General features: G+C 42.0%; 1 protein-coding gene across 2 annotated transcripts in view; it reads left to right on the plus strand.

Annotated features, from left to right (window-relative positions):
• The window catches only part of CBX5 (chromobox 5), a 40,201-nt gene that overhangs the window by 316 nt on the left and 25,341 nt on the right, over nucleotides 1-14,544 (plus strand). The window lies entirely within an intron of this gene.

Genomic DNA, 14,544 nt, shown 5'->3' on the forward strand with positions numbered 1-14,544 from the left:
AGCCGAAGACTTTGACTGGCTTGTGTATAGGCCAATTGGGTCTGCCTTGAGCTGCCGACTGATCGGCCCTTGGGCCATCGGAATGTGGGAGACGGGTTTTCCCCTTCTGAGCAGCGTCTCACTGAGCCAGTGAGCAGGAAGCGCGCGGTAGGTTGGGCTTCTCCAGGAGGCAGCTGTTTGACTCCAATGGGGAATGCGGGATCGGGCGGTTAAACGAATGGAACGAATCTGGAGCCAGTAGACGGACAGCCTAAGGAAAGCGCTGGGACCAGTCGTCCAATCGGCTCTCCAAAAGAGGGAGGTCTTCGATTTGGGGTTGTGAGGAAGGGGAGTCGGTGCCTGTAATGGCGTGTGAGGGTGGATGTTTTATCCACGATGACTTCTCTAACGAAGCCTTTAGGCCTCAGTCCCATAAACCTCTTTGAAAGCGCAAGTTTGCTCCTGTATTCCTCGACTTGAGCATTTTTTCCCCCGCCTCCCCACTTGAGGTGTGGGGAACGGGAGTTTTTTTGTTTTTTTTTTTTTAAATAATACTTTCAGAAGTCGCTTCTTTAGGAAGACTTAAAATATTAGAACGAATAGGAGAAATCTCTATGTACTGTCATGGAAAGGCGTTCGAGAAATATCTCCTTCCTGATAGTGCATATTGCTACTGCCAAATATGTTTGTAGGTCCATAGAAAAGTTTTGGAAAGCTACACACCAAAGTGTGTCAATCCTAGGGACACAGTAGGATCGAGGCAGGTTGGATCTTTAATGTTTAAAACTTCGCAAGGTTAATAATTTGTGATTAAAATTAAATAAAAAATGAAGTCGATTGTTTTGTGTTTCTAGTCATAATCACAAACTTACCACCCCTTTTCTGTTTTATGTAATCCATGTGCCCAGTGCTTTTATTTTAGTCTCTTTCTCCCAGGAACTTTCATATATTTCTTTTCTTTACACCATTAAAGATATCCTAAAGTCCCTCTTTTTGCTGTTCCTTTGAGGATATCTGACTTTGGAATAAAAAAGAAACACTTAAAGAGGGTAATATTTAGGGTTCTGGGGACAGAAGATTCATCTATCACCTGGATTATTCCTTGCCTTTTAATTAGATTTCCTTCGAAGTGTGTTTTACATGCAGTCTATCTCCTTTTGGTAATGCCCACTCTGCTTATTCCAGGATCTTTTGGAGAAATAAATAAATTTTGATAACATTGGCTGTATCAGAGTCTTACTGCTTTATTCAATAATTTATTCAGGATCAAGGGAAAATATTTAAATACTGAAAATCAACGACCTATGAAGTACACTTACAATTAGAGACCTTTCCGACTTTATACCAAAGACAGACGATTTTAACAGCAGTTTATGAACAGAGGAGAGATTTCCATGTTCTCTGGCACTAGCAAAAGGACAAACCTATAATTTATACCTGGCTTTAAGCCTATTTGTAGTATGCTAGTAATGGAGTTGCTGAGCTTCTGAGAACTAAAGTGATACTGGTTAAGGGTATCTGTCCTGGATTTATTTAGGTTTGAAAGGAATACAGTCTTGACCTACAGCAAGGTTTCTCAGCGTTAGCACTTGATATTTTGAGGCAGATAATTCTTTGTTGAGGGTGCTCGGGGTGTCCTGTGCATAGTAAAATATTTAGCAACATTCCTGGCCTCTACCCACTGTATGCCAGTAACATCGCATCTCTTGCCACATCCCTATTTGTGACAGATTGTTTCCAGACATTGCCAAATGTCTGGGGAGGTAGGGATGGGGGATAAAATCTCCCTCAGTTGAAAACCATTCATTTAAAATACTGGAGTATGCAGGGCACAGTTTCGTGTTCCTGTAGTCCCAGCTACTCTGGAAGCTGAGGCTGAGGTAGGAGGCATGAGTTCAGGATGTCAAGGCTGCAGTGTGAGATGATTATGCCTGTGAATAGCCACTGCACTCCAGTCTGGGCAGCACAACAAGATCCCATTGCTAAAAAAATAAAAATAGAACGCTAGAGTTTATTATTTTTTCAAAATCCGTTATTTTACCAATTGGAAAATAGGTAAAGGTGAGAGAAGATGGTTGAAATGTTTAGGGAGTGGCCTTTGGTAAATGGATCACTAAATCCTGATGTTTATCTCCTTAGATACAGAATTGATCATTGTTCCATTTAATAAAAGGACATTTTTATTAAAATTTTTACCACTTGGTCTGGCGCCGGTGGCTCATGTCTGTAATCCCAGCACTTTGGGAGGCCGAGGTGGGCGGGTCACTTGAGGCCAGGAGTTTTGAGACCAGCCTGGCCAACATGGTGAAACCCGTCTCTACTAAAAAACAAAAATTGGGCCGGGCATGGTGGCTCATGTCTGTAGTCCCAGCACTTTGGGAGGCCGAGGCGGGTGGATCACTTCAGGTCAGGAGTTTGAGACCGGCCTGGCCAACATCGTGAAACCCTGTCTCTACCAAAAATACAAAAAATTAGCCAGATGTGGTGGTGGGTGCCTGTAATTCCAGCTACTTTGGAGGCAGAGACAGGAGAATTGCTTGAACCCAGGAAGCAGAGGTTGCAGTGAGCTGAGATTGCGCCACTGCACTCCAGCCTGGGCGACAGAGCAAGACTCTGTCTCAAAACAATAAAAACAAAACAAAAAAACCCACAATAATTAGCCAGTCATGGTGGTGGGCGCCTGTAATCCCAGCTACTCAGGAGGCCGAGACGGGATAATCGCTTGAACCCAGGAGGCAGAGTTTGCAGTGAGCCAAGATCATGCCACTGCACCCCAGTCTGGGCGACAGAGTGAGACCTTGTCTCAGAAAAAAAAAAGTTTTTACCACTTTTTGCAGCTTAAACTTACACATATGATTGATTGCATCTTGTCCTTGCTTGGCTTCCTAAAATAACGGCAAATATGTTTTTGAAGAAGGTAGACTTTGCCTCACATCCTTCTTTTTCACTTGATTCTAGCTAGCCTCTTTCCTGGGATTCTTTTGGATCCATGTCTCAAAACTTTTTTGACCTCAATAAGAAATATATTTTACACTAATCCTGTACACATTGAAACAGATTTCACTAAACAAATGTGCAGAGTACTCTGATATTCTTTTGTCTGCAGTATACTGTTTCATTGTCTTAAGAATCTTAGCAGTCAGTTTCCACTGAACTGATTTCACAGCTGTTTATAGACCCAGGGTTTTGGGGGGAAAAAGACTGCTGATCTGAACAATAGGTCACCAAGTCATGCCACCTTTACTTTCTGAGTCAGTTCCTTCCATCTCCAGCCCCAGCCCCTTGTACAGATGGTCCCTTACTTGTGATATTTCGACTTAAGATTTTTCACCTTTACAATGGTGTGGAAAGCAATTTGCATTCAGTAGAAAGCATATTTCAAGTATCCACATAGCCATTCTGTTTTTCACTTTCGGTACAGTAATCAACCAATTACATGAGATATTCAACACTTTATTATAAAATAGGCTTTGTGTTAGGTGATTTTGTCCAACAGTAGGCTAATGTAAGTATTCTGAACACATTTAAGGTAGGCTAGGCTAAGCTATGATGTTCAGTAGATTAGGTGTAGGAAATGAATTTTCAATTTTTCATATTTTCAATCTGTGATGGGTTTATCAGGACATAACCCCGTCATAAGTCAAGGAGTATCTATGTAAACAGGTTTAGCAGTGACCCGTTATTTGGTGTTTTTACTCATGTGTTTTACTTTGAAAGATTATAGGAGCCAAACCGAGACTTTGTAGTTTACTGTGGTGTGCAAGTGAAAACTGCTTGTTTTATTGTGAAGTCTCACGATGCTTAAAGAGGGAAAACAATAAAAATATTGCAAAATCTCTCCCAATGTGATAGATTTTGTTTTTTTTGGGGGGGATGGAGTCTTGCTCTTGTTGCCCAGTCTGGAGTGCGGTGACACGATCTTGGCTCACCTCAACCTCCGCCTCCCGGGTTCAAGCAATTCTCCTGCTCCAGCCTCCTGAGTAGCTGGGATTACAGGCATACACCCGGCTAATTTTTAGTAGAGACGGGGTTTCTCCATGTTGGTCAGGCTGGCCTCGAACTCCTGACCTTAGGTGATCCGCCTGCCTTGGCCTCCCAAAGTGCTGGGATTACAGGCGTGAGCCACTGTGCCCAGCCTCCAATGTGATAGTTAATAGATATGATGAACTTTTCTCTCTGGTGGTGGAATTTTACTGGGTAATTTTTCATTGAAATTGTGGTACTATCACAGAGTTAGAAATCCTAACTTCCAATGTGATACGTGTTGGGCCTCCAATTACAGAAGTTATAACGCTTGTGATTAGGATTTAGAGACATACTGGCTGGGTGCAGTGGCTTATGCCTGTAATCCCAGCACTTTGGGAGGCCGAGGCGGGCGGATCATGAGTTCAGGAGATTGAGACCATCCTGGCTAACACGGTGAAACCCCATCCCTACTAAAAATACAAAAAATTAGCCAGGCGTGGTGGCACGTGCCTGTAGCCCCAGCTACTCTGGAGGCTGAGGCAGGAGAATTGCTGAGCCTGGGAGGCGGAGGTTACAGTGAGCCGAGATTGCACCACTGCACTCCAGCCTGGGTGACAGAGCGAGACTGTCTCAAAAGAAAAAAAAAAAAACTTAGAGACATACCTCTATTGCAACCAAATCTAAAAGGGGTGTTTACTAAAGGGGAATATATTTTTTCACTGTTGGGTCTGAAAACTAATAAGTGGAAAGCTTCAATTTGGGTAGTCGGTAAGCAGGATGATAGTTGGGGAAAGAAAGAGAGCCTACATTTGAAGCGGCTGGATTTGTATATGGCTAGGGAAATTCTGGAGATTCTCAGAGCCCTTAACAATACTCTAGAAAAGAGAACGGTTTGGTATCAGGGTACAAAGATTTTTGAGGAAGACCAAGTCGTTTTTTGCTTCTATTGAGATTTGTTTGTTTTTGAGACAGAGTCGCGCTCTGTCACCCAGGCTGGAGTGCAGTGGCGTGATCTCAGCTCACTGCAACCTCTGCCTCTCGGGTTCAAGTGATCCTCCTGCCTCAGCCTCCCGAGTAGCTGGGACTACAGGTGCGTGCCACCATGCCTGGCTATTTTTTTTGTATTTTTAGTAGAGACAGGGTTTCACTGTGTTAGCCAGGATGGTCTCAATCTACTCATGATCCAACTGCCTCGGCCTCCCAAAGTGTTTGGATTATAGGCATGAGCCACTGTGCCTGGCTATATTGAGGTCTTTAATCACATAGCATGATTTCCATATATTATTGGTGTAGCCCATTTAATTAATAACTGTCCTGGTAAAGCATTTCTAGTCTTTATTTTGTCCTTTTACTTGGATTATTTTTATTTCCATTCACCTTACATGAAACTGGGCCTAAAGCTGTGTTACGGATATTGATTTTAAAAGTAATAAATTACAACATAAGATACCACTTGACTCAGTATGGATGTTTACATATCTGCTATTCATGAACTTGGACTCTGGGCAATCATCTTTTTCTCCTGACATAAACTTATTTTTCTTCCTTGCTTATAGAGAATGATTTTAACTGATCATTGTACTAATAGGAAGGAGTCCAGGTCATCCTGAGAAGAGTTCGCTTGTCCAGAGTCCAAGATGCAGATTTGTTGGATTTCTGTAAGCCACTCGAAGCCACATATTCATTTCTGATGACAGCTTTACACTTGTGCTGGAAGAACACCCACTGTGACAACTGCTGCCTATGTTTAGTCTGTCCAGGAGCTCTACCAACTAGCATGTTTGCAGAAAAACCTACACTGTTCTTGTTAGCAGCTATGTAAATATTAGATCTTTCTGAGTTTCTCTTCTCAGATGTGCCAATTTCTTTGGAGCAAATTGTATCCTGCAGTTGCCTCAATTTACCCTTTGAAATGAGGGATTAAAGGTTTTAGACATTCTTTGGGTTATCTGAAACACAATTCTTTTTGGATCAGTAATGTTTTATATATGTCCACTTTATGATTTTTAAAATTTTATTCCCCCTGTGTATTAGTTTCCTGTGGCTGCTATAACAAATTACCACAGACTTGGTTTAAAACGAGGAATTTATTCTTCTCACAATTTTGGAGCCCAGAAGTCTGCAATCAAGATATTGAGGCCCCTCTGGAGGCTCTAGGAGAGAGACTGTTCTTTGCCTCTTTTAGCTTCTGATTATGGTCAGCATTCCTTGGCATATCTCTCTGCTCTGTTTTCACATTGTCTTCTCTTTTGAGTACTTGCATCAGAACTCTCCCTCTACTTGTGTGTTATAAGGATACATATGATTGCAATTAAGAAACCACTTGGATGAACCAGGATAAATTTTTCCAATCCCATCTTTTAATTCAACCTGAGAGAGCAGATTTAAAATACATTTTATTCCTAAAGTGGCAGGTCCCTGAAAAAAAAATGTAGATTCATGTTTATTTTATTTTGAGACAGAGTCTTGCTTTATCACCCAGTCTGGAGTGCATTGGTGTGATCTTGGCTCACTGCAACCTCCGCCTCCCAGGTTCAAGCTATTCTCCTGCTTCAGCCTCCTGAGTAGCTGGGATTATAGGCACCTGCCACCGTGCCCAGCTAATTTATGTATTTTTAATAGAGACAGGATTTCACCATTTTGCCAGGCTGGTCTCAAACCCCTGGCCTCAGGTGATCTGCCTGCCTCAGCCTCCCAAAATGCTGGGATTACAGGCATAAGTCACAGCACCCAGCCAGATTCATCATTTTTTTTTTTTTTTTTTTTTTGAGACGGAGTCTTGCTCTGTTGCCCAGGCTGGAGTGCAGTGGCGCGATCTCGGCTCACTGCAAGCTCCGCCTCCCGGGTTCACGCCATTCTCCTGCCTCAGCCTCCGGAGTAGCTGGGACTACAGGCGCCCGCCACCACGCCCGGCTAATTTTTTGTATTTTTTTTAGTAGAGATGGGGTTTCACCGTGGTCTCGATCTCCTGACCTCATGATCCACCCGCCTCGGCCTCCCAAAGTGCTGGGATTACAGGTGTGAGCCACCACACCTGGCCCAGATTCATCTTTTAATCACATCTTTTGCTATATAAAATAACATTTATAGGTTCAAGGGATTAAGATATGAATTTCTTTGGGGGAGGGCCATCATTCAGACCACTACACATTAGTTCCCTAACCTCTACCCAAATAGATTTGAGCTAATTCAGAAAAGAAAAGGTTATTTTTAAAGAAACAGAGGCAAGTGAAAAAAGGCTTAGAAACCTGGGTTCTTGTCCTGCCTCTGCCGTTATCTAGTGATGTAACCATGGGTGAGCCATTTGCCCTCTTTAGTCCTTAGTTTCTTCATCTTATAGGGAAGGAGTTGGATAAGTGATCATTAACAAGACTTCTAGACCTAAGACTTTATGAAGTGATTCCTAAGTCATCTTGGAGTTTGTTTTTTAAGTCAATAATTTAAAATGTGAATCAAAACATTACAAATTAAACATTTTGGGTGAGGGTAGTCCTGTTCTTGCCTAGGACTTGAAGGATGGAAGACTGAGCTGTTGGCTGACTGTCAAGTCCTTGGGATATTAACACAGGATAACTAGCCTGTATTTGTTAGCTGTGTGCTTAAACCTTTCTGAAGAAAAGATTTTCTACAAGGGATGTTATAGACTAGCTGGAACATTTTCACTATATTTCTAGTGAGACTATAGACTGTGTAGCCTGGATTTTCTTTCCAGTAGTAGTACTTCATCAAAATTAAACACTGACAGATTTTTTTCTACCTGAAACTAGGTCATAGAGTAAAAATTTTCACTTGCAGTCTTACTCTTCAGACTCACTGAATGCCTGTTCCATCCTGTTTCATTGCTAGGAAGGACACTAGATAAAGCCATGAGCTTGAGATGGTGTACTTGAAAGGACCGTTTCAAGATCAGGTTTTATAACACACTCATTATTTATTTCTTCTGTGGAGAGGAGGAACCAAATTGGATTCAAGTATTTTTCTGATAGTAATCTGTGTTTCTTAGAATAAAGCAAGTTCATATCTGAGCCAGAGGGCATAATTATGTCAGAATAAAATATAATTATGTCGGAATAAAATGCCCTGTACTGAAGAGGTCAACTAACAGGCTGGGAAATCTTAAGTTTTGTTTTTAAGACAAATCCTTGAACTCTTTGTGCCTTGTTTCTCATCCCTAAATCTGTACAACTCACCTCACAGGGAGTTGTGGCGGGTAATGTACTGCTAATTTGTTCAGTGTTTCACCACAATAAATTATGCCTAAGATCTGATAAAACATAGCAAACCTCATTTATATAAGTAGAGACAAGCATAGATAAGACTTACAGATAATAAAGAAAATTCATTAAAATTTTTTTAACTTCCTTGATTATTAAACATTTTTCCTTCTGTTTCCTATATATTTTCCAAAGTATTTTCCTAATATTTTTCCATAGTAGACTTATGAGATAGGGCAAATAACAAACACCAGGTTATATAATAAATGAATAAATCCATCAAGAGGACATAACAGTCCTAAATGTCCTAAAAGCTAATAATAAAGCTTCAACATACACAAAGGAAAACAGAAATGAAGTAACAAGCCAGGTGCGGTGGCTCATGCCTGTAATCCCAGCACTTTGGGAGGCTGAGGTGGGTGGATTACCTGAGGTCAGGAGTTCCAGACCAGCCTGGCCAACATGGTGAAACCCTGTCTACTAAAAATACAAAAATTATCTGGGCATGGTGGCGTGCGCCTGTAATCCCAGCTACTTGGGAGGCTGAGGCAGGAGAATCGCTTGAACCTGGGAGGTGGAGGTTGCAGTGAGCCGAGATCGTGCCACTGCACTCCAGCCTGGGTGACAGAGCAAGACTCCGTCTCAAAAAAAAAAAAAAAAAAAAGAAAAGAAAAAGGAAATAACAGACATCTGCAATTATATTTGGAAATTTCAGTGCCTCTCAGTAATTGATAAAACAGGTAGATAAAATCAGTAAGGAAACAGAAGACCTGAACAACACTACCAACAACCTGATATAAGTGACATTTATAGAATAGTACAAGCAACAACAGAATACATGTGCTTTTCAAGAGCACATGGAACGTTTACACAGACAGTTTATCTTCTGGGTCAATAAGTCTCAAATTCAAAAGGATTCAATCATAAAGGTTTTTTTTTTTTTTTTTTTTAATTTAAACAGGGTCTTGTTCTGTCACCCAAGCTGGAGTGCAGTGACACAGTCAACTCACTGCAGCCTGAAACTCCTGGGCTCAAGTGATCTCCTGCCTCAGCCTTCTGAAAAGCTGGAACCACTGGCATGTGCCACCATGCTCAGCCACCCATCCTTTTTTCTTTTTTTGTAGAGACAGGGTCTCGTTATGTTGCCCAGATTGGTGTCAGACCCCTGGGCTCAAGTGATCCTCTCATCTCAGCCTCCCAAAGTGCTGGGATTACAGGCATGAGCCACTGTGCTTGGCCAAGGTATGTTTATTTCCTGATCATAGTGCAATTAAATAAAAAATCAGTAACAAAAACATCAAGAAAAATCCCTAAATACTTTGAAATTACACAACACACTTCAAAGTAACCCACCTACAAAGAGGAAATTGCAAAGAAAACTAATACTTGGAACTGAATGAAAATGAAAAGATGATATATCAAAACTTTTAGGATGAGGCTGGGTGGTGGGACTGATTCCTGTAAACCCAGCACTTTGAGAAGCTGAGGCGAGAGGATCACTTGAGCCCAGGAGTTCAAGACCAGCCTGGGCAACATAATGAGACCTAGTCTCTAGAAAAAATAAAAAAGTATCCAGGAGTGGTGTTTCACCAGTAGTCCCAGCTAGTTGGGAGGCTGAGGTGGGACGCTTACTGGAGCCTGGGAGATCAAGGCTGCAGTGAGCTGTGATCCTGCTACTGCATTTGAGCCTGGGTGACAGAGACCCTATCTCAAAAACAAAACAAAACAAAATTGTGGGATGCAGTTAAGGCAGTGCTTAAAGGGAAATTTATAGCATTAAGTACTTTAACAACAAAAGCAGCCGGGCGTGGTGGCTCACGCTTGTAATCCCAGCACTTTGGGAGGCCGAGGCGGGCGGATCACGAGGTCAGGAGATTGAGACCACAGTGAAACCCCATCTCTACTAAAAATACAAAAAAAATTAGCCGGGCATGGTGGCGGGCGCCTGTAGTCCCAGCTACTCGGAGAGGCTGAGGCAGGAGAATGGCGCGAACCCAGGAGGCAGAGCTTGCAGTGAGCGGAGATCGCGCCACTGCACTCCAGCCTGGGCGACAGAGTGAGACTCCGTCTCAAAAAAAAAAAAAAAAAAAAAAAAAAACAACAAAAGCAGGTCACTGACAGGTTTGGCCCTATGAACCTAGAAAAAGAACAAATTAAATCCAAAATAAACAGAAGAAAATAGTAATGATAAAAGCAGCAATTAATGGGATATAGAACAATAGAGAATAGAAAAAAAGGAAAGTTCTTTGAAAAGATTAATAAAATTGATAAATCAGGAAAAAATACTAATTAACAATATTAGGAACTAAGGAATATCACTACTGATCCTACAGATAATAAGGGAATATTTTGAAAAGCAATATGAATACATTCAATGTCTTAGTTGAAGTTACTAACTTCCTTGAAGACAAACTACCAAAACTCACTTAAATACAGAACCTTGGGTGGGCATGGAGGCTTACACATGTAATCTCAACATTTTGGGAGGCCAAGAGTTCAAGACCAGCCCAGGAAACATAATGAGACCTCTCTACAGGCAAAAAGAAAAAAACGTCAGAACCTTACTAGCCCTATCTCTATTAAGGAAAAGGAATTTTTAGATAAAAATAATCCCACAAAGAAAGCGCTAGGCCCAGGTCAAGCGCGATGGCTCATGCCTGTAATCCCAGCACTCTGGGAGGCTGAGGTGGGCGGATCACGAGGTCGTGAGTTCAAGACCAGCCTGGCTAGCATGGTGAAGCCCCGTCTCTACTAAAAATACAAAAATTAGCCAGTCATGGTGGTGTGCTCCTGTAGTCCCAGCTACTCGGGAGGCTGAGGCAGGAGAATCGCTGGAATCCCAGAGGCATAGGGTGCAGTGAGCTGAGATTGCACCACCGCACTCCAGCCTGGGCAACAGAGCAATCTCTGTCTCAAAAGAGAAAGAAAACTCTGAGCCCAGATGGCTTCACTGAAGAATTTTACCAAACCTTTTAGGAAGAAATACCAATTTTATACAACAAACTCTTCCAGAAAACAGAAGCAGGAATGCTTAAAACAGTTATTTATTTATTTTGAGACAGAGCCTTGCTCTGTCACCCAGGCTGGAGTGCACTCTGTCACCCAGGCTGGAGTGCAGTGGTGCAATCTCGACTCACTGCAACCTCCGCCTCCTGGGGGGTTCAAGCGATTCTCCTGCCTCAGCGTCCTGAGTAGCTGGGACTACAGGCACGTGCCACCACGCCTGGCTGATGTTTTTTACTTTAAGTAGAGACAGGCTTTCACCGTGTTAGCTAGGATGGTCTCTTTCTCCTGACCTCGTGATGCGCCCACCTCAGCCTCCCAAAGTGCTGGGATTACAGGCGTGAGCCACTGTGCCTGGCCCAAAACAGTTATTTTTAACTTCATCTACTATCATTTAACTTCTATTTGCTTTATATTTTTCAAGTATTTTCTTGTTTTTCCCACAACAGATGTTTAAGTAGGGCTAATAACTAACACCCATGAGAGTCAATGAAGTTGTCCAATTTGACCTTTTAATGATCTAGTTGGGTTAGGACCCACATGTACTTATTCCTGTCCTGATCTTTCCACTATTGACAAGTTACCTTTTACCTTTTCTATAACAACCTTTGGAGAAGGTGCTAACTTGACCAAGGAGAAACTTCAAAAATCCTTGCCTTAAAATTGAAAACTGTAATAGACTGTGCTCATGCAATGCTTGACACTTTTTAGGCCCTCAAGGAGTATCCCATAATCAACCAGTTTTAGAACAAAGATCAGAATTACTATATTAATCATGTCTTTGGCATAGGATTTGAATTGGGAATGTAGTTGGAAACTGGACAAAAAGGGAGTCAGAAAAATCTCATGTAACACATCAAAACACTCACTTGAAGAGCTGAGTGGTCTGAGATTGTCCATCCCTTTAGCCATTTATCTGAAGCCTTTCTTTGCATTTAACTATCAATATAGCTGAAGTGTAGAGCACACTTTTATAAGATATTGTGGCATAGTAACTCAACTTAAATGTCAATAGAGACACTTGAAAAGACCTGCAAGGTTCGATAACTTCTGGTGTGGGTTTGTTTCTCCTGTCATCACCCATTATGTATTTTTTTACAGCTTTTAAATTCCCACAGAGAGAAATTGGTCAGGATCATAATACATGGCCCAGGAGCTGCCAAGGATACCCTTGTATTTTTTTTGTTGTTTGTTCGAGATGAAGTCTCGCTCTGTCGCCCAGTCTGGAGTGCAATGGCGCAATCTTGGTTCACTGTAACCTCCGTCTCCTGGGTTCCTGTGATTCTCCTGCCTCAGCCTCCTGAGTAGCTGGGATTACAGGCACCCACCACCACGCCTGACTAATTTTTGTATTTTTAGTAGAGATAGGGTTTCGCCATGTTGGCCAGGCTGGTCTCGAACTCCTGGCTTCTAGTGATCCGCCTGCCTCCGCCTCCCAAAGTGCTGGGATTATAGGCGTGAACTACCATGCCCAGCCAAATGTCTTCTTTAAACTGATGCTAAGAAAACATAAATTGTCAGCTGTGTGCTGTGGCTCACGCCTGTAATCCCAGCACTTTGGGAGGCCGAGGTGGGTGGATCACAACACAAGGTCAGGAGATCAAGACCATCCTGGCTAACACGGTGAAACCCCGTCTCTACTAAAAATACACAAAGAAAATTAGCCGGGCGTGGTGGCGGACGCCTGTATTTCCAGCTACTCGGGAGGCTGAGGCAGGAGAATGGCATGAACCTGGGACGTGCAGCTCGCAGTGAGCCGAGATCATGCCACTGCACTCCAGCCTGGGTGATAGAGCTAGACTCCGTCTCAAAAAAAAAAAAAAAAAGAAAAATTTCCTGACTTAACACAGGCTCTTCATTAAAATGGATGATTTGTTGAAATGACCTGAAGGAGGCTTTGTAACCCTTAAGCTACTGATGTCTAAAATCTGCAAGCTAGATGATGCCATGGTAAGGACTGAGTCTTAATTTTATGGCTGATGTTTGGAAAATGCTTTATGACCATAATTTTATTTGGGGACGAGCATTTCCAGTATTCTTTTAATCCTTCCATATTTTGTGAACATGATCTGCCAAAGTGGTATGTATAAATCTAAGATTCATGATAATCTACTCAAATGTTGCTGTTACCCATTTTTCTCAAGGTTTACTTAGGATGGAATTGCCAGGTTCTTTGTGAAAGGTGACGAGGTCTCCAAATTCATGTTTCATTACACTTAAGAAGAGTGGATGTGAGATTAACACCCACCTGAGAGTGTGGTGCTTTGAGATGAGTTCAGTACATTTCCAAGGATAAAGTTGTTGGAAAACACCATCTGGAAGGCATTTTCCCATGGTGGTGCCAAATTCTGCTTTCTCATAAATCTTGAAACAATTGGATATTTAACCTCTTGCCCAGTGGTGGGTTTAGGTGTACCCTAACTAAATTTAAAGAAAACTGATAGTTTTTTTTTAATAGGGCAACATCTTATTCTATAAAATAGAATGCGTGTTTCTGAAAACTGATAGTTGAGAGAAGAAATTGAGTGGATTTTAATAAGAGGGTGAAAAAAAAAAGAAAATCCAATATAAAATGATGAGATATCAAGCAAGAATTTTTGTGTTACTGCTAAATACACCAGTTTACCAGACTGATACCTTCAAGCAATTCTGAAAATTGAGTCTTGTAGCCCACATTCATTTGTAATATATTAATAATCAGAGCTTGGGGGACATACAACCAAATGGAATTTATAGGGCAGCCTTTATCGTCATTTAGAACGTGTATATATACAATTATTATTTTAAATATTGGGGAGGTCTCACTATGTTTGTTCATGCTGGTCTTGAACTCTGGGCCCAAGCTGTCCTCCTGCTTCAACCTCCCAAATTGTTGGGATTACAGGTGTAAGCCATGGCACCCAGCCAAGTATATGTTTATTTTATATATATATATATATATATATATATATATTTTTTTTTTTTTTTTTTTTTTTTTGAGATGAAGTCTCGCTCTGTCGCCCAGGCTGGAGTGCAGTGGCGGGATCTCAGCTCACTGCAACCTCTGCTTCCCAGGTTCCAGCAATTCTCCTGCCTCAGCCTCCTGAGTAGCTGGGATTACAGATGCCCACCACCACGCCCGGCTAATTTTTGTATTTTTAGTAGAGACGTGGTTTCGCCATGTTGGCCAGGCTAGTCTTGAACTCCTAACCTCAGGTGATCTGCCTCCCAAAGTGCTGGGATTACAGGGTGAGCCACCGCACACAGCCGTTTTTATCTAAAGGAACAAAAGGCCCTTTACTCCCTTGCTCACTGTAGCAGGAGGTTTCCCCTGATTTTTTTTTTTTTTTTTTTTTTTTAAGACAGAGTCTGCCTCTGTTGCCCAGGCTGGAGTGCAGTGGCA

The sequence above is a fragment of the Nomascus leucogenys genome, chromosome 11, assembly GCF_006542625.1.
Source record: "Nomascus leucogenys isolate Asia chromosome 11, Asia_NLE_v1, whole genome shotgun sequence".
NCBI classification, from domain to species: Eukaryota; Metazoa; Chordata; class Mammalia; order Primates; family Hylobatidae; genus Nomascus; species Nomascus leucogenys.